Raw genomic sequence first — 22,642 nt, 5'->3', positions numbered from 1 at the left:
TATCTTCCATTAGAGCTACTCCAACCTTTTCACATATATGCTCATTTCTTATCCAGTCTCTAAGAGTAAAGTCACTCAACCACCTGAGCATCCTCATCTCTGCAACACTTAACTTAATATGCTTCAATCACTTAAATAAAATTAGATAAATGTTATGAATACATTATATGAATATAATGTTGTGCGTTGATGAATATAAGTAAAATATTTTTCTAATGAATCTCTTTTAATTGTGATGCTATTCAGAACATATACATTCCTATATCTCTGTCGATCTTGTCATAATAAAGGATGTCCACTGACTTCCTACAATTATGTAATCTCCTTAAGAGCTTAGTGCATTTCATACTCAATACCTAGATATGGTGCATACTAATTCAATATTTGTGCTTATGCCTGCTTTCCTCCGCTGAGGCCCCACATTACACCTAATTTTAACTACACAACTCTAATAAATTTTTCTTTTTGGATTTCACAAACTTTAACGTTCGAAAATACAGGGCAATTGATATATCACCTATAAGTTACCATGACTGAGAACAAATCTTGATGAACACTTGAATTGGAATCTTATGCAAATAAATTATGGACAATTTGGACTCTAATTTGTGCAAATTTATAATTAAGTTGAACGTCTTGACAAGACGAACCCAACACTCTAAAATAAGCCCAATTGGACCCCAACAAAGTGAAAATAAATAACTTCAAATCATAAATTAGGTGATCAACTAATCTTCAAATATGGTATGTTTATAGACGGATCTAGTGGCTCGACAAGACAAATCCTACGAATCCATGATAACCTAATTCTAATATCATTCAGGAATGTAATGTTGAAAAATGATCTATGATTGAAATAATTAAAATTGGTAATATGATGTAATGCACCGCATATGATTACGATTTTTCCCATATTTCTAAGGCTTGCACACCAAAAAATCAATAAATAGGCTCTCACACCCTACATGATGGGATCTTTGGCGAGCGATTGGAGAATGCTCCAAGGATTCAAGAATCCTAGAGCTCCACACAAGAACAACCACTAGCAAACATTCATTGGCTAGTCTCCTCCATAAGATTTCAACCCAAGTGAACCTCCCCCTGGCATTCAATCTCTAAACCTTTGTCCAACCAACATCATCGGACCTTCATCTTCCAACCATAAGCAGATCTCTTCCCAATCATTACAACCGACCACCGCCATACCATAGTTCAACCACTAACTGTCGTTAATCCTCGACCCGACCGACAACCATCATTTGACCTTCTTCTGCCTATCGTTATAGTCCGCCAAACATTCTCCAGACCGCTGCCATCAGACTTCTAACCTCTATCACCTCCTTACCTCAATCTTCAAACCATTGTAGCCTGATTACGGTCCCTCGAACTCTCGTCGCTCAACCACAATCATTCCAACACCCGATCACCAATATAACTTCGGCCGATTCGCCAAACAATTGAATTTTCACTTTCTCCAAGTTAAGGGATGGGTCAATATTTGTAACTTGCTAACAAATTGTGAAATCTTTTCACTTTGGCAAGATTCTGTGATTTTTTTCTTTTTTTTTACGTAAATGTTTTTTTTTTGTTGTGTTTTCTAGCTCTCTCAATTGTTTGTTTGTATGCTGGATACTCTCTAATATGAAAACTCACTCTACGGCCATGAATCTACTAGCCTGCAACAATTATAATTACCGCATTAAATGTAATTGGATATTGATTTTTTTCACTATAATAATGCAGTGATTTACATAATTTATTGACCTCAAGTCTGTAAATAGTGAGCCAATCTGTTTTAATGGTTCATTGCATCATGTCAAACCAATTTCTTCCTCATCATGTTCTTCTCTTTGTTCTCTTTTATCTTATTATTCTTCAACCCTTCCTCTATATCTCTAATTCTCTATTATTCTTTTTTTCTTTGTCGGCAATAGTTCTCACTTTCATTTATTTTATAGCTTTCTGTAATTCCTTCAGCTGAACATTAACAGTAAAATTCATCTCTTTCATTAAAGGAAAAAAGAAGAAGAAAGAAATGGTCCCAAGCTCTGACCATCTGATGGCGTACAATTGGTGCACATAATATCGACACCATGTCGTTAAGTTTTGCCGGTCATATCGGCAATAGACCTCACATGGGACTTCCATAGCTTCACAGACTTTGACTTCTCTTCTTTGTTCTTTTTCTCATCATTATTACGTCCATATCTATGCGTAGTGCGAGTGGGTGGCGTGGGGCAAATTATTCTGTGGGGAGGCCGGACGTCATCTAGAGTTCAATAAAAATACGCACGTCATCACAAAAGTGTATTGCCTCGGCACCGAGCACGGTACCGAGTGATAAGGAGCGTTGGTACCGCATTCGGTACCGAGTGGTACCGGAAGATTCTCCCGTCTGATGTCCGCACAGAATAATCTCGATAAAAATTGCTGATTGTCATCATTAATTATAAATTAAAATTTCATCCAATAACTACATATTAGCATGGTCTATTTTCTTTTATATCAATCACAGACGAAATTTTATAATATTTATTCATTGTATAGAAGTTTATTTTCGATGTTGTTAAATATAAGCTGAAGTTTTAAAGTTTCACCTCTCTATTTCATCCAAGAGATCTTAAAGAAAACTGATCCCAAATGAAAACTTTGAAGAATGGAAATATATCAGTACGAATTGAAGGCTCTGATGCTAATCCTGTTGAGCTATAAATTAAGGAAAATTTTTTCTTAAAATAACGTTCTGATTAAAATTTGATCTAAATGAGTTTTAAAGATACTAAATTGTCTTTCAATTTGTCATATTAATCATCCATAAATTATACTTAATATTTCATCAAAAAATTATCTTGATCAGGCATGAATCTTGAAGCAAAATTAAATTTAGAATCATATGAACTCCGATCTCAACAAACTTTCAATCGAACATAATATCCTGAAAAGATGACCCAACGACACCTAAATGGGTCCAAATCGAAGACTCAAAGCGTCTTTTGAAGTTCAAACCATATGTTGGATTACGAAATGAACTACAAATGTGATGCGCTTGATAGTCGATTCGAGCAACTAAACAAGATAAATCCAACGAACTCAAGATTGCAAAATTCTAAGATCATTAAAACATTCAAATGCCTAGTAAAAGGTCCACGTTCAAGGTGATCAATATCTGTCATCCATTCAAATCACTCTCAACTTATCCTTGATCTTTCTCATATTTATTGTTCATGCCACTCTCAGAATACTATAAAGAGACCTCTAATTCCTCATGGAAGGAGACCAAAGAAGGAAGAGAATGAAAAAATGAAGAGAGAGAAACTAGAGTTCTCTTGCAACCATGCTCCTTGTTGACCACTGTCAGACCACCAAACATTGTCAGACTATCATCAAACTTCCTCCTGGCCATTGATTATCATTAGAATTTTTCCCAACCACTAAATCTTACCAAATTTCCACTCAGCCACAAATTGAAGCCGAATTTACACCCGACCGCTGACTGTTACCAGATTATAGTCTTTTGACCTTCGTTGTCAAACTACAAACTTTTTGACTTCCATCACCAGCCGATTATGGTCTTTCTAACATTCGTCACCCACCAACTACGGTTCTTATGACCTCCATATCCAGACTACAGTCTTTCCAACCTCTGTTATCTGCCAACTATTGACCGTTCGACCATTGTCTAACCTCTATAGCAAGACTATCATCTTTCCGACCTCCGTCACCCACAGACTATAGTCCTTTCGGCCTCCATTTACAGTATACAGTCTTTCTAACATTTATCACTTATTGACTATAGTCCTTCCAACTTTCGTCACTAAACTACGGTCATTCTATCCTTCGTCGACTATGGTCCTGCCGATCAAACAAACATGTCAATACTGATTCTTCAAAATCCCACAATATAATGAATTCTATAAGATGTATATTTTCTACATTAAGTCAAGGCCTTCCCCCCAAAGAAGGGCATCATTTGTAATCGACTCAAACACTAGTAAATTCATTCAAACTAGGTCATGCCCCATGGTTTTCCCCCCTTTTCATGGTTTTTTGTGTAAAAATTCTTGTGTCTCTAATGAATGTTGCACCCTCTCTTTTATCTTATTATGTGCTATATTTTTGTACAAAGCTAAGATGTAAAATTTTATATCTCTATCGCCATTAATATTCAAAAACACAATAAGCTTGCACCATCTCTGAGAAAATCATTTCTTACTAGGGGGTAAGTACTTTGAAAGTTTGTGAGGGGTGTTAAATTCTAAAGAACTAATTCCTAGACTAACCAAGAGGGGTGAATTGGCAGATTTAAAAATCTTAAAAAAAAAGGAAATCTTTTTGAAATTATTTTAAAACAAAGCAATAGCTCTTGATGTGAAAGAAAAATAATTTTCACAAAAGTAATTCAATAAGATATTTCAATCATATAATAAATCAAAGAAATGTGCAGAAATAAAATACAGTAAAAGTAATAAGAAGGAATACACAAAATTTTATAGTGGTTCGGTCAAATCAGACCAACGTCCACTCCTTGAAGACTCCATCTCCAAGTATTATACTAAACTGAAGTGACTCTCATTTTGCTCCCACAACAAGGCAGAGAAGCTCTTATAAAATCTTTCCACCGACACAGTGAAGTTGAGTATCTTGAATCTTTTTTCACCCACCAGGTGAAGGCAAAGAACCCAGGAATCCTTTTACTCCCTCTTGGAGTAGATAAAGAACCTGGAATCCTTTTACTCACTCATGAAGTAGACAGAGAGCCTAGATTTAATGTTAAAAATGATCTTCCCGGAGCCACCAAGAAATCAGTGGAGTAACTCGAAGAAGATGACGAACACTTTTCTTAGAGTAACCTTTGTGGTTCCCTCATAAACTCCCCATTATAATGATCTCTCTCTCTCTCTCTCTCTCTCTCTCTCTCTCTCTCTCTCTCTCTCTCTCTCAAGATCTCCCTCTTCCTTCTCTAAGCTCCCTCTTGGATCAACTCCACAGCAAAAGATTAACCCAAGGGTTAATACCTTTGCTTAAATAGAGAGCCTCCAAAAGAAGCCCTAATTTTTAATTATGTGCAACTGATCGTCTAGGATGATCGTCCTATTTGATTAGTACAAAATAACCCTATCAGCCATAATGATCACCTCTGCACTGTACGATCATTACAAATATTTGTGCATATCATCTAGAATAATATTTCGATCTTTAGGGACGATTAGTTCAATATACCATATTGATCGTCTAGTATGACATTGGACGATGGAGGCGATCTCCATATAATCCTGTAAATGTCTCGAGATGTCCAAGACGTTCCTCATAGACGATTAGAGTAAAGTTATGATTTTTTGTCTTGGATGAAGGGGATCATCCTACGAAATATATTATATCATCTAATATGATCTAGATGGGTCGTCCTATATGATATGATTGAACAATTTATTCATAATTACATCCTTTATCATCAGATAGATTTAGGTATGATTGTCATAAATCATTCAAGATGATGTATATCGTCCCATATGATTATAACAACATTTAAAAATTAAAACATTATTTAAATTGTGATTGGCAGTTGTTTTCATCATTTAATCTAATCGTTCTGAATAATTTGGATCATCAAGTATGATTAGTTTAATTACTTATAATTAGCTAGATGTCCTAATCGGGGTTTTTGTTTTTAATATGATCATTCAGGATCTCAGATTGTATTGTATGATGTGGTAAAAAAAAATCTATAACTCACAAATTTTTCCCCCTGAGTGTGTGTATGCAAGGTTACTGAACTTGGGGTATATCATTCAAGATTTGACTTAAGAAAGAAGAAATTACAAGCAGACTCAACCCTAATCTATCTGATCTTGAGCTGATTTGCATTGCAAGTGATCTTTGTGGACCTTAAAGGTTAGTAAGCAGGGCAAATAAAATAGATATTCAATAATAGTTATGATAAAGAAATAATAATGTTTGTTATTATCAAAATTAAGGTATTTGGATCTAGATTCGTAATAATCTCTCCCTCTTTTATGATGACAAACATTGTTGTTAAAAATTTTAGATCAAGGAAATTTTTTTAATTAAAGAAAGAAGAAAAGAAAGAAGAAAAAAAATGAAACATAAAAATAACAGTAGTAAAATAAGGTAGATTCCACTAAAGACAAAAGCAAACAACGCAATAACTACTCCCTTTTTGACATCACAAAAAGAGGAGACAAGAAAAACACAACACAAAATAAAATACATAAGTGAACAAAATAGAAAAATTTCAAAATATGGAAAGTGATGATCAGGAGTTGTTCAAGAGAAAAATAAAGTAAAAAAGATAATAAAATACAGATGAAAGCCAGACATAAATCAAAATCAAATAAACAAATTTTTTTAATCGATCAACACTAGAAAAATGATAAATTTTTCTTGTGATTGGTTTAAAAATAAGTAAGAAAAGAATTAACAGCGTCAAAATCCGAAAATGGTAGAACTGATCTTGTTAACCCTAGCTCGAACTCCTTGCCGAATAAAAATCTTTTAAAAATAAAAATCCAACTCATAACAAAATTAGATAAGAAAAATATTATGTTCAAAGTTTCGTTTTAGAAAAATATTTGATAGAACAATATAGTAAAGTAATTTATCAAAATCATGAGTTTCAAAAATCTAGTGTTTGAAGATATCAAGTGACACATGAATTTTTCTAAAATTTAAAGTTTTGAAAGAGAAAGAAGCTTATTTTTTTATGGGCTCATTTGTGTCTCTTATTAGTTGTTTGGAGCACTTTGCAGATATTTTAATTTTTGATACACTTTATGTATCTTTCAATTATTTGACGCTCATTGCGCATCTTTTCATTTTTCTTTTTGGGCTCATTTTGTATTTTTTGTCATTTTTGTGAGTTAACTCTTTGAAACCTTTAATGACTGTCAGTTATGAGAATATCTTTTAGATATAAGAGAAGAAAAATCCACTCTCTAATATAAGGAAGAATAAGCTATAAATTAGAATCATATTCATATGTATGATAAATGCAATAACCTGATAAAAAAAAACTTAAAAGTGATTTAATGACTTTGAACATTATTTGTATGAGATAAATTACAGTAAGAAAATAGAAAGATCTCAATTCAAAGTCCAACTTTTAGTTTGAAATAGATTTTTGCTTCAAAGAGAAAAATACATCGCTAAAGGAGTTAGAGAAAGAGAAACAATTAACGATGTTTATTCTTTTTACTAATTTAGTGATGTCAATTATTATTTACAAATTTCAAAACTAAAAGTAAGGTAAAAATGTCATTTAGGAAATCAATACCAACAGTAACCATTGAGCTGATTTAAAAAAAAAAAAATTGAAGGGAAAAACAACAGAAAAATTAAAAGAAAATGGAAAACAGAAGTACACAAATAGAAATAGACATGCAAACAAAAATAAAAGAAAAACTAGAAAACAGAAAATAGTGATTTCAAGCATTAATGTCTATGACACCTAATATGGAGAAATAGGGATACTCTTAAAGCATGGGGTTAAATTTCTCTTGGCTTGCCCTTGATTTCTTACTCAGGAAAATTATGTTCGTCTTGATCCTTTTGTTTGTCATGACTGCTGTTGTAATTATCTGTAGAGGCCAGTTGATGTTGTTGTTGGTTATTGCTTGGTGCTTTGTATTGTTGTTGGAAGTTGTTAATTAACATGATGTAACCATTTTGGAATTTGCTTCTTTTGGAGTGATTTTTTTACTTGTTGCCTTTTCTGACGTGGCTTGTTTTGTTCTCTAATGCTATGATGTTCTTCACGCCTGATTGCCTTGGACGATGATGCTCTTCCCATAATTCCGGACTTTTATTTTGGATAGTCTACCTAGCAACCCGGGGAATTAGTGCCTTTTTTTTATTTTTGACCATTTATATCTAACTTATTTTGAGTCCACGCATTTGGATTTTTCTCAATTTTGATTCTATTAGTCAATTTTTCATGAACTATAATATGATATAAGATCATTTTTGGTGCTCACCATATATTAATTTTTGATCCTCTCTGCCTTTGTGTTGAGTATAGCTCAATTTTTTTGTGGCTGTTTTTGTAGCTTCTTTTAGCTTTCTCTTTTAGTCTTGTTTATTTTCTTTACACTCGTAATTTTTTTTTAATGAAATGGGCTTTGCCTCTAAAAAAAAAAGATTTGTCATTATTAAACTCTGAGTATATTAAGCTATATTTTTTACAAAAGGAATTAATTAAAATACTCCAAGTTTCTTCTTCATCTTGAAAACCGTCATCTTTATCATTGTTTAAAAATATCTTTTTTAAAACTTCAAAATTTTAAAATTCCTCAAAAATAAAAAAACATTAATTGAAATCGCCTAATTTATATAATATAATCAGTGACAGCTCAAAATCAACCAAACAACTTAATTTAACTAATATGAATAATTATATTATTTTATGCTCCTAATTCTGAATAATTATAATATATGGATCTCTAAGTCATGATGGCGACATCTTAATTTAATATTGCTGGTGGTCCTCCCACTTTTAAAAGATTGGAATCTTAGGGGGGTGCACAAATCATTTTAAGGACCAAAATTAACGGTCTTGTCCAATGTGTTAGGCCTACTTATCATTTTTAATCTGTCCAACGAATATTTTAGATTCCATAATTATTATTATTTTTGGAACGGGGTATCGGTCCGCTGCCACATCAGCTTGTGACTCGCTTGGCGATGCCCACTAATCCTCAGCGAGTCTACCAGCAACCAACCTCACAGGTGCAGGACCCACAATTTTTTTCTCTCAACTTAAGAAGTCATGCCATATGAGAAGAGATTTGAACTTAGGATGAGAGATTCCCAATCAAACACGCCCACCAACCCACTAAGCCCGGTGGGGTCATTATTTCTATTTCAATGTAAGTAGTGGCACTCCTCTTTTTTCACAGCTTTTTGCTTGACATGATACTTACCAATTTGTTTGAATAGTCTGAGTTCTCTAGTCTGTTCTTCCTGCACTTTGATATGTATCGTGGCATTTAAAAAGCACGTGCAAATTGTACATGGAATCTGATGTTGACAACCATTTTTTATTGTTTCATGAAAATGAATGGATTATTAAAGCTTTGTTTGGGACGATTTTTTTATTGTTTCTTAAAGCAGTTTTTTAGTATAAAATTTTTAATTTTTATACTTAAAAGTTGCTTTAATGAGTAAGAAAACCGTCCCAAATAAAGCCTAAAAAAATATATGCCTTTTAAAGTTTAGGAAAAGTTATTTTTTATTACATTTTGTTGAATTTGGGAATGATGAAATTTTATGTCACTTTTTTATCATATATTATATAGTTTCTGAAAAATTAGAGATATTATTTTGGAGAAAAAGTTTCAAAAATAGTCCTTAAAATTGTGGCTAAAAATGAGTTTTTATTCATTAATTTTTTACAAATATTAATAATGTTTTTCTCACTTAAGCAACATTAATTAATGTTTTTACAAAAATAGTCCTCTTTTTTACGCATCTAATTTTCTCACTATCTCACTCCACTGAGTTTGTGTGGTGATCAAGATCACCAAGTTTAGTATCCACCAAATACATGAGTTTGACTCAAAAAATATAAAAATAAATAAAAATAGAAACACAGACTCTCAAAGAGACTTAACTCTAATCTAGCTAGTCTTGAGTTGATCACTTTATGCATTGTATGGTGGATTTGAAATGTTAGTGCACAAGAACAAATATGTAATATTACTAATACCTAGAGATCGATAGCATAGTAAGTAGTCCAATAATATTTGTTATCATCAAAATCATAAGACTCATGTCCAAATTTGTAACACTTACTCCTTTCCCATAATAAGTTTATATCATTGATTAAATGTTACATAAATATATAAATCTTTTCTTTTCGATTATGTAACCCTAGAATGATCAGGATCAAAAACATGTAAGGTGTTGTCATATACGACTCTCAATAAAGACTGTAAGGGGTGAGAATCATAAGTCAGCATGAGTAAAGTTAAGCAGACTAGCTAAATAGCGTTAAATCATCTACGCATAAACTTAATCTTTTATTTCTTGATTATGTGACGGAGGTAGGATATGTATGATCAAAGTTTTTACATGCCTCAACTTCTGACGGATGTGAAATAACTCTTTATGAGATGTATTTATTATGTCATCTTATATGAGCAGCAGATCTCAGGGATGCATATAATTATTATAATCTAGAAATTATGGATAAGTAAAAAATTCTATTAACAGCTACATCCTTAATATTTCTTTTCATCATAAACTATGGTTTAAATCTTAAAGTATTTCAATGAGGGTATGCAATCTATGTTAAATCATATTTATAGTATATCATGCATTTTTTGACACAATAATCTATTTTTGAATATATATGTCAAATCAAGTTTGAAAACCAGCTTCTTAGTATAATATAAAATTATAGGAATTTTATTATCTTCCGGGTTAGTTTTCTTATGTAGCCCAACGAATGAATTTAAACATTCACAAGAGACATTATATTCTATCTTGATGCTTAACATCTTCACAGTAACAGATAACTCTGAGTGAGCGGTGCTCACTTTTACAATTGTTGTTGGACAATATGCAACAAGTCCAAAATAATTATGTGTGCACTTATTTGGTGACTCTTTCACATATTGTTCAAATTGTGCCCTAGTTGTATCATAAATTAAGTCTTCCAGAGGTCGAATATTTTTTTTCTTAGCTATATTAGAACTTGTAGACAGACCGCATCGAGAATCAAAATATGGCTCGTATTTACCATGAGAAGTCAAATACCAATTTTTTTGGCATAAACCCTCTACATTATAGATCAACAATTATGTCATCTGGTGTGAGGTGCATTTGATTTTTATATTTAGAATATATACATCAAAACTTTCCATATAAGATGAAGCTAGGCATTTGACATACTAATTGGAAGAAAAAATTTACCCCATCAATGAAATCGTTTGTTAATATCTTTTATCCTTGCGCCAATTGATTATACATTCAATTTCTTTGATTTTTAATATCCATAATATGAATAATTTAGCCTACACATAATATGACTATATTATAGTGTCAATTCTCACTTAAATCTAATTAGAAGGTCAACAAATTAACAACAATTAACATCACATCATATATCCTAGTATGTGGGGTCGGCTACATTAGTCCTTTTTCTTCATTGTAATTTATTAAGAGAAAATTTCTCATTTAAATCTAATAAAGAAATGTTATTTGTAATATTTCTGACCAAGTCTTTTAAGGTCTAACTCTACCTTTCTTAATATAAGACAAATCTAATACACCTACATTCCTAATGGTGTCATCTGGAGGCTGCTATTTTATGTGATCAAATCATTTATGGCGACTATCTCACTCTTTCTAATATTATTTTCATAGGAGCTTCTCCAATATTTTCACGCATATTCTCATTTTGTATCTTATCTCTAAGAGTAAAGTCACTCATGAGCATTCACATATCTACGAACACTTAACTTAATGTTATGATTCTCTCTTAATGTTCAACCTTTTACACCATAAAACATTGCAGGTATGACCACCATCTTATAGAATTTTCCCCTAAGTTTGAGGGGAATTTTCTATCACATAATAAGCCCAACGCATTCCTCCCCTTTAACCATCCAATATGAATCTACTAATAGTATCCACATCAATTTCAGCATTAACTCCCTCTCTAGTCTAATTATCAACAAGAAGAATATCATCAACAAAATGCATACATCATGGTACAATCTCTTGCAAATGTCTACCAAAAGCATCCATGACCAAAGCAAAAGAGATAAGGTTTGGTGACAGAAAAACATATGACAGTTCCGGTGACAGAGGCAGCAAGCGATGGAGACGGAGGCAGCAAACGATGACAATGGAGGCGAAGTACCAAGGCGACAGAGGCGGTGTTCGGCAGGAGGCGACTCACGTACATAATTGGGAGTAAAGTGATAATGAAATGAATAGCAAGACGATCGCGAACAGTGCTAGGAAGGGAAATAGAGCCTTTTACGATAACATTTTCGCCAGTGATGTCTCCTGTGGCATTTCCTCCTGAAAAATTTGTCTTGTTTAAGTAGGCCTATAGGTTTTCCTCCAAAAGTTATGCTAGACATTTTTTGGCGCAATTTTCGCCGATAGGTACCTCTAGCTTTAAAAAAATGGATACCACTACCAGCGGGTTTATCTGTCGATAACTTGATGGTAAGTGACCGACGGACTATCCACCGCTTACATCTCCGCTACGACCAACATATATAATACCGTCGGAAAGTCCACCTATTATACCAATTTTTCCTACAGTGCATTTTTTGAACTTGTTTTACATCTTTTCACTAAGTGGGATCTTGAGCCCCCTAAGCACTTCTTTAAAGATTTTATCAAATATATTACTTTCTCTCCTTTCTTTCACAGGTTCAAGATTATCCATCACAAAGTTCACGTGCTAGTAAGGTCTGGTGTCATTCATCCACAAAATTAGATCAAATATTGTTGATCATATTGTTTTGGCTAAAAAAGAAAAAAAATTACTCACATAAATAATAGATGCATTTTTAAAATAAAGTAACCGTTATATGAAATTTCGAAAGAAAAATCATTTTTAGTGCCTATTTCATAATAAAAATTACTATTTAACTATATTTTAACATAATTATAATTTCAATCAAATTTAAGTTATTGTAAGAAAACAAATAATTCAAATTATATTTAAAAATAGTGATAAAAAAAGAAATAAATAATAATTTAAATAGCTCAAATCACCTTTGCAAAGTCGCTATGAGCTCCAAGTTTTAATGCTCTGACTGAAAATTTTTTATAAGGCCGGATAAAACCTTTTAAATAAAAAGTATTGGAACTCCAACTAATGTTTTTAAATAAGAAAAGTTTAGTTTGGTTGGCTTAATCATTCTTTTTAATTCTAGTGGTCCTAAATTCACTAAGAAAAATTATATTAAAATTTATTAAAATCCTATTTTAGTAAAAATATTGATTCATTTAATACAAGTTGATGCGGGGGTTTTTTTTTTTTTAAAAAAAGTGTTGCGGGGGTTTTTTTTTTTTTTTTTTTAACGTTATGTTTATTTATTAATTTATTGAGTAAAGCAAAGTTATCTTTGAGCCGCACGTGATTAATTATTTGATTTTTAAGTTAACTATCGCCTTCCACGTGAATGGAGTTAGCCAAGCGTACGCAGATTTAAGCCAGGCACGCGTATGGATCTTCTGCCACGTGTTTTGCATGCAGTGCCCGGCGCACGAGCTCACGTAAGGTTTGTTTGAAAAAAGAGATTTAGCACAGCTCACCTGATCCGCTGATCGGTTGATTGGGAGTACCGAGTCTTGTATATGTGAACTTTTATTACGTCCTCTGATCTGACGCAGATCTACGTTCGGTCAAAGAATTATTATTCGATTTTTGCTTGGTTTTTGATCGGTATTGCTAGGTATTGTTTGATAATAACGAGGAATACCACTCTGTGAAGACCAATACCGAATAATACCGAGCAATTTCAAAAAATACCAAGTTCTCGGAATTTTTTGGTAATACTCGGTATTGCTCGGTATTACTCGGTATTTTGTCTTCACATAATGGTATTTCTCGTTATTGTTGGTATTGCTGGTATTTGCTCGGTATTTCTCGTTTTGTGCATGCGATCTTAGTGCCGGCCGAACGTAGCTCTATGTACGTTCACCGGACGTAATAAAAGCTCATGTGTGTGAGTCTAATGTAATTGGTCTTGTCTAAAAAAAAACGATTTAAGCGGCTCATCTTGGTTGGAATTTTTTGCTATAAATTAGAAGGTTTTGAATTTAAAATTTATGTACATGATATATGTATGAATTAATTTTAATAGTTTAAATATTTAAAAAAAAATATTATTTTTTTCTATAGGAAATATTTATGAGATTTTTCTTAAAATTAAGCAAGTGTTGTGGATCTCAACAAATCAAAAAATAGTACTCAAAAGCTTGTATTAGTCGCTAGAATTTTTTATTTAACCAACACCTCACTAAATTGAACAATTTCACCCTATTCGCCCATGATCTCACACCTATTTACAAGCCATGCCACTCCAGAAAAACTATAAATAGAGCCCTCATTCTACACAAAGGGTACTCAAGTGAAGAGAGAAAAGAAGAAGAGAAGAAGGAGGAGAAGGAAAAAGCTCCTCCTCGACCACCGCTGGAGCTCTTCCCGCCGCCTGAAGAAGCCGGAACTCTGCCGGATTTTGGGAAAACGCCGGGAATTTGTAGAACTTTGTAACTTTGTGAGAAGTTGATTGTAAATCGATTGTCTTGACTTGTAAGACGAATCGGTCTTTGTACTTCAAACAAATACTAGTGAAACTTTGCAACTGGGCGAGGCCCCGTGGTTTTTTCCCTCTTTTGGGTTTTCCACGTAAAAATCTTGGTGTTCATTATCTTTACTCTTTTCGTGCTGAATATTCGTGCAACGCTCGGACACGAATTCATAAACTCTACCGCCGCGTATTTTCTAGCACGCAACACCGCTCAAAATTAAGGAAAAATTTTATAAGATGGTGGTTAGACCTACAAAGTTTCAAAATACAGAATTTTGGATGTTAAAGGAGAAACATAATGTTAATTTATGAGTTGCAGAGATGAGAGGATGCTCAGGTTGATGAGTGGCTTTACTCTTAAAGATAATGTACGAAATGGGCATATATGTGAAAAGGTTGGAGTAGCTCCCGTGAAAGATAATATTAGAGAGAGTCATCTTAGATAGTTTATTCATATAAAAGTGGCCTTTCGATGTCCCGGTTAAGAAAGTAGATGTATTAGGTTTGACTTGTGTTAAAAATGGTAGAGGTAAACTTTTGGTTAGACAATATTAGAAATGACCTTTCTTTATTCGATTTAAATGAGAATTTAACTTTTAAAGGGAACAACAAAGAAAAAGGATTCATGCAGCTGACCTTATATAATGGGATAAATGCTTGAAGTTGTTTTTGTTGTAGTATAAATTTTTGGCAAAATATCGGGTACCATTAAAGAATGTAAGTAATTTTTAGAAATATTAGATTTTTTGTATGGTGAAATTTGTGCAGAAGAATTGTATCATTAGTCTACATGCCATAGCGAAGATTGCTCGTCAACTTTTATAATTGCTTTCAATAAGAAAAAGTATATTATTTTTAGAATTTTTAAAGTTAAGAATTGTTGTGACCAAATTTAATATAATTTTTTTATTAAAAAATGTTTCCTGGGTAAATTTTAGTTTAAACAAACTTTCCACAATATTCATAATTTCAAAAAAAAAATTCTTAATTTTAAAAATCCCATAACAATTTGGCATTACTTCTTAGAAAGTTATATTTTTGGACATGTTAATTTTTTACTTGAAATATTTATGTTTGATGTAGGCCATTAAAAGTAGGTTATTAGACAAATTTCTTTAATTTTTTGGAGCTTTTCAAAAATTTGGTAAATTTTAGACGTAACCGCATGCTGCATTGATATTAATTAAATATAAACTTTTTTTTATTCATAGGTTTGAAGCTTTTGGGTGATTAATTAGGGTGATCCATGAGATGTTTGTAGAGCTTAGTAGTTATTAGATCATGAGATTCCATTATAGGGAAAGGCAGCATAGGATACTTTAAATGAGTTTAGAGTTTAAATGAGTTTGCTTAAGTTTGTCACATCATGGAACTAGATTACACGGAGGAAAAAAACGATTTGAAATATTGACACTTAGCTGAATTAAAAATTTTGATTTGATGTGATTACATTGGCCATGTATTGATTGACGGTGATTAGCTCAATATTTCGTATTATAAAATTATTATAAACTGAGGCAATTTTCGTTCATAACATATTATTAGAGATTCTTTTTTATGTTTTTTTTTTTTTCATATTATTAGAGATTCTTTATGTTTTTTTTTTCAAGGAGCTTTCCTATTGGTGATCTTTCACTCTTGAATATATTGGCGCCTCCTACAAGTAATGTAGGTTCAATCATTGATATGAAGGAAGAGTGGTTTACTTCTTTTCTAAGTCTATGTCTGTGACGCCCCAAGATCTAATTTGGAAGAATTTTTCAATCGATCCTTTAAACTATAATCTACCAGAGCTATCTATAATCATCAATCAGATAAACAGTATAACAAAATCTACAATTTAAAAAAAAAATATCAATGCATATATTCTGATCATTCCCAAAAGTATATTTACAATACTTAGGATTTACACATCAATCACAAGTAATCTATCATGTCCTGAGTAAAAAAAGAATCACTATAACAAAAGAACAAAAAACTTGAAGATTCCTGATCAACCTCAATCCCCTGCTCCCTTGCCCTGACCTGAAAATATTAACCACATATAATGAGCTTCAAAAAGCCCAGCAGGTCACCTAATACCTACAACTGAAATCAAAGCACTGTACTGAACAATATGCATGTCAATCAGTCAAATCCATAACAATCACTTGCACCTGATCATTGAATCTATGCAGATACGAAACTCAGTAATCAATGCATAATCAGTGGAATCCCAAATCATCAGTAGAAAGATCAATAAACAATATAGAAACCCATAATGCTCAATAAATCAACACATACGTCAATTCCATCATATCTGAAATATCGGTCAAATCCATAGGGAAAATATCATATCAGTAATATTAGTTAAATCAATATCGTATCGATAGAATCAATCAAATCATTAATAAAGAAACCATCTCCAGTCAGTACTATCAATCGGTATGAAATCATATAAAACAATCAATCAATACATCATAAGAACAATTGAAATCAAATCAATACAATAAAAACATATTCTATATCACATGGTTAATGTATCACATGTAGCAGATCAATATTCGGTGTATCAATGAATCAATGGTATCAATAAATTAATGCAATAACAATATCCATATCAGTTCTATATTCAGTGACATGAACAGTATGCAATATCAATGAAATCATACAGTAACAGTAAATCCGTAAATCTGTTAGTAAATTCATTCGGTAAATCCATTCGATATCATAAATCAGTCAACACCGATAAATCCATAAATCCAAAAAGAAATCATAAGAATAATACTTTACACATGCATTCAATACAGTAGTCTTACTGAAAAAGTACAATCACTAGCTATTAAGACGTTTTTCGGTATCGATGTATCGTTGTGTCGTTATATCCGTTGGATCAATAATAGAGTCGTCACTATTTGCCCGTCGGTATAATAATCTCCTTATGACTCTCAATCGTTGTATCAATGATTAATAGAGGATAACACCAAACCCTTTTTAAAGGAAAGCCTATTGGCCCACCATCCTGTACATGTCAAATCAATCTCCAACCAACGGTTCAATTTTCTATTTGATAAAAACACATCAGACTACAAAATACCCGGTAAAAACTTTCTAGAAAATACTTAAATCGTGCAAAATCATCATTTCAATAACATACCAAAAGTTAAGCGGTAAAAGATGCGTCCATACAAAGATATGGTCATTTTTTTTGTAACGGAAACACAAAACTGAGTAGAAAAATACCAAAATACAAAATCTTCGAAATCAGAAATAGGATTCGGACTCCTTACTTTGAGACAAACAAATCTTCCAACTGCGTCGTCGGACGAAAAGTGCTCCGCAACCGCCGAAATGAAGCTTTCCTCTTCTCTTTCCTTCTCTTTCTCTCTCCAGCTTATTCTCTCTCTTCAAAATGATTCCAAAATATCTCAAATCCGATACTTATCAAACAGGATCATCCCGGACTATTCATCCCGGGATGATTTGCCCTCTGGACAAATCTCATCCATACGAAATGGATTCGTCCCTGGACGACTTGCTCTCTGGACAAATTTCGTCCCGACGGTTCGTACAGGTTCGTCTAGACGAATCAGGCTGATTCTTCACAATTTTCTTCAGTTCGTCCTGTACTAAAGCTAGTTCATCCGGACTAACAGCACTCACAAAAATGAAAATTTGAGGGGTTTTACAATGTCTAGTTCTTACACCTTGAGATGGATCTCCTAAGATCAATTATTTATGATGACTTGAAGAATATCTTCATTCTCTAGGCAGTGTGTTTTCATATTCTACCATTTCCTCAAGATTTGCATATTCTAATGCTTGGTTAATCTCTACAACCTCTTCTTCTTCTACCCTATACCCTCAAGAATTATCAAATTCATCAAATACAACATGAGTGGTCTCCTCTACTACCAGTGTTCTTTTATTAAAAAATCTATAGGATTTCCAAACATTTGAGTAACCTAGGAACACTCCTTCAATTCATCAGATTTGGGGTCAAACTTTCCTAGTAGAGATTTTGCATTATTCAGAATGAACACTTTACATTCAAAGACATGAAGGTGAGAGAGGCTGGGTGTCCTAACCTTATAAATTTTATAGGGTGTCTTATTAAGCTTGGATCTAACATTTACCCTATTCAGAATATAACAAGCAATATTTATCGCTTCTGCCCAAAAATATTTAAAAAATGAATATTTATGTAACATTGCTCTAGTGGCTTTTACAAGGGTCCTAATCTTTCTTTTAGTAATCTCATTCTACGAAGGGGTTTTAGGAGCTAAATAATTATGGTCTATCCATTGCACCTTATAGTAAGATTTAAAATTTTCATTCACAAATTCTCCACTATGATCACTATGAATTGTTAGAATTTCACAACCTAGCTTTCTCTGAATCCAAGTGAAGAATGATTAAAATTTCTCGAATGATTCACTTTTATGAGATAGGAATCTAATCCTAGTAAACTTTGAATAATCATCAACAATCACATACCTTAGGACTTTTCCTTCTAGGCTTACAATGCTAACATGTCCAAAATGATCCATGTGTAGGCTTCTAAAGTTTTGCTAGTGGTAATATCTTTGATTGAGTGAAAGGAGGATTTGACTTATTTTCTTAATTAACAGACATCACTTAGGTGATCCTTAGTAAACTCTAGTTTGGGAATTCTTCTCATAAAATCTTAGTAATTTTTTTAAGGTTTTTAATGTTTGCACGACACATTCTCCTATGTCATAACCAGGATTCATCAACAACCATTTTTAGGCAAAAAGAAGTAGCAGGTTCAATACAGTTTAAACCAAACATGTAAATATTAATAATTCTATTTTCTTGCAGCACAATATTTTTATTTACGTTAATCATGCTGGTAGACAAAAATTTTATGCTAAATCTTTTATCACAAAGCTAGCTTATGCTAAGTAGGTTATGTTTTAAGCCATATAATAGTAAAATATTTTCAATAATGAAACTTTTGGATTTGTTAATTATATCTAATCCAACCACTCTCCTGGTGGTATTATCTCCAAGTGTCATCTTGCCTCCTATCCCGACCTCCAATAAAATAAATTGATTTGCATCTCCAGTCATGTGCCTTGAATATCCACTATCTAGGTACTATATGCTCTCACGAGGCCTTTTATGAGAGCACACATATAAAATTATCAAATGTTAGATTTGGGAACCCAAATAGATTTGGATCTCATCTTATGGAAAGAAGAATAAAATGCATGCATGTTATGCTGTGAATTTTGAAATTTTGATCTCCACACCAAATGAGTTATACGGTGAATGGTGCAAGTGTGGGAGATATGTCCAAATATGCCACAAGAAAATATCTAACACAAGGAAAAAGATTTAACACAAGGAAAAGGATTTACTAATATATTTGAGTTATGGTGCATCTTCTTAGGTTTGAATGATGCATGCTTTGATGATGGTTTTTGTAACTCTTCAAGTGAATGTGATATTTTATTTTCTTTGAAAGTATTTAATTTGATTTTAAAAATTAGTTTGCACTTTCAAGAATTGAATTTTCAATGCATGCTCCCTATCATCAGCTTCATCTAAACATGCATTTATTTTCTTAAATGAATCTTCTAAATTAATATCGGATGCTTTTAAGGAATCATTCTCATCAGTTAATTCAAAATGCTTCTTGTTTAACATATCAAATTTATCTAATAAAACCATGTGATTACTATCCAGAGCGGAATGATCTTTCCTCGGACATTCATGATCTTTTTACAGAATTGAAAAGTCAAGTTTAAGGATGACATGTGATTTTTTAAGCTTCTTATATGTAGTATGAATTTTTTTAAAGAATTCAAAAAAATTATCGTAGTTAAGCTCACATACCTCCTCTTGATCAGAATGATAAAAATGATCATCTACTATTAAGTATAGGTTAGTTACCTTCTTTTCTACTTTAATTTTAGAAGAGTCTAATACTAAGTCTGCCTAGAAAGTTTTTTGAGTCCTTTGCTTACCCTTCTTGAATTTAAATTTTTCGTCACCCTTCTTCTTGCTTGGGTGAGCTTTAAGAGTTAGGTAATCAGACTTCTGGTACCCTGGCTTCATGCATTCAAAGCATATAATATCAGAAAAAAATTTAGAATTTTTATCATTATTATCTTTATTCTATTGCTGATAATATTTTTGCATTTTCTTTAAAAAGTTTTTGAATTGTCTAGTCATCAATTCATTGTCATCATCATTTTGTCCAGAAGAGTCACTGTCATAATCATTAGCCTTTAAGGCTACAATTTTTCTTTTCACTTTTCACCTGCATCAAGCTACTTTTGACTCAGTCCTTGCTCATAGGCAATGAGTGACCCAAGTAAGTTATCAATGGAATAAATATTCAGATCTTTAGATTTAGTAATGATAGTAATTTTTGCATCATAGGAAGAAGGTAAACAACAAAAAATTTTGTTAACTTTATAAGCGCTCTTCCTAAGGCATGTAGGGAAGTAACAATCTGAAAAAATTTAGTATACATTTTAGAAGTATATTCATTAGGTTTCATGCAAAGAAGTTCATAATCATAAAGAAGAATATTTAACCTAGATTATTTCACTTTCTTTGATCATTCATGTTTTATACAAAGTTTATCCCAAATCTTCTTCCTATTAGTGCAAGTGGAAACACACATGTAGTTTTTAGATATTAAAGCAGATAAACAAATTATAGTTCAAACATTTGACATTCAGTTGGACTAAATCTCTATCATCTACTCTCCTTTCAGAAAAGAAAGTTCAATTTTTATGCCATTTACAAAGTTACAAGGTGCAGAATAACTTTCCTAAACTAACATCCGATCCACATGCGATGATCAATTAATTATGAAAAGGTGGACATACAAATTTTATAAAAATCAAAATAAATATTATCAAATAGAGGTGATCGAGTGATATAATATCCTTTCGTAATATCACAATTACCAAAGTTATTCATATATCATTTTTCAAAAGTTTTCTAAAACTTAATTTATGAATCTCTTTTTGATATCACTTGAAAGTTCGTGAGGATTGTTAAACCTTTATGAACTATTCCGAGGCTAATCAAGAGAGGGGGTGAATTAGTTACCTTAAATTTTCTTAAAGCAAAAATAAAAATTTTTGAAATCTTTTAGAATATTTTAAAACAAATAATTTTATCCCATAATGTGGAAGCAAAACTAATTTCACAATAATGAAAATTAGATATTTCAAACATAGAATAAATCACAAAAAATGAGAAAATTAAATGCAGAAAAGTAAATAGAAAGAAAACATCATAATTATGGTGCTTTAGTCAAATTGACCTACATCCACTCCCTAGAAACATCCTTTTCAGGTATTAAATTAAAGTACTGTCTCTTCTACCCCCACAGTAAGACAGAGAAGCCCTTACAAAATCTTTACACTTATCCGGTGAGTTAGAGTACCTTGAATTCTTTTACTCCCTCCTAAAGTAGGTAGAGAACTTGGAAATCCTTTTACTCCCTCCTAGAGTATACATAAAACCTTGGAAATCATTTTATTCCATCCTAGAGTAGGAAGAAAACCTTGGACCTAATGCCGATGAAAGTCTCCCCATAGCCACTAAGGAACTAAGGAAGAAGCCAGAAGAAGACAGTGAAAATCTTGCTTGGAGCAACCTTTATGAATCCCTCATAACTCCCCCTCATAAGGATCTCTCTCTCTCTCTCTCTCTCTCAAAACTCTCTTCTCTTCCTTTTCTAAGCTCTGTCTCAAGTCAAACCAACAGCAAAAGTTCTTCTAATAAGAGTATTAGAAATCCTTAAATAATGGGCATAAAAAAACTAAATTTCAAGAGATTCATCTTCTATTTGTATAGTATGATTCATGTATCATACATTACAATTAGTGTAATTTAGACTCGTTTAGGAAGATTATTTAAACGAACTATTTAACTTGTATAGCATTTTGTATAGTACGATCAAAACATCGTACAATGCGAACTGTAGAAATTCCTTCTATTCATTTGGGACGATCATTGGGATGGCCAACTTCATATAATGTCGATCATCCCGGACTGTGGACATTGTACAATACGATCAATATATAAATCAGGGATTTCATTCGGCACGATCTCTGGGACGGCCAATTTCGTACACAAGTAATCGTACTGTACAAACTATATTGTACAATATGATCGGAGACAATAATTGTCCATGATTTGATTACCAAATATTGGTGGATTAATTAAGAAATATTTTAATTAGGACGTATAATACGAACCAAATCGTACTATATGATCAGTACATAATTAGTATATTTCTTAACCTTTGACGACTATGATTTTGACAGAACACAACAGATCGTACAATATGAATTAAAATCGTACAATATGAAACATGG

This window comes from Dendrobium catenatum, unplaced genomic scaffold, assembly GCF_001605985.2.
Source record: "Dendrobium catenatum unplaced genomic scaffold, ASM160598v2 fragScaff_scaffold_124, whole genome shotgun sequence".
NCBI lineage: Eukaryota > Viridiplantae > Streptophyta > Magnoliopsida > Asparagales > Orchidaceae > Dendrobium > Dendrobium catenatum.
The sequence above is the reverse complement of the archived record's forward strand: the minus strand, read 5'-3'. Positions refer to the sequence as shown.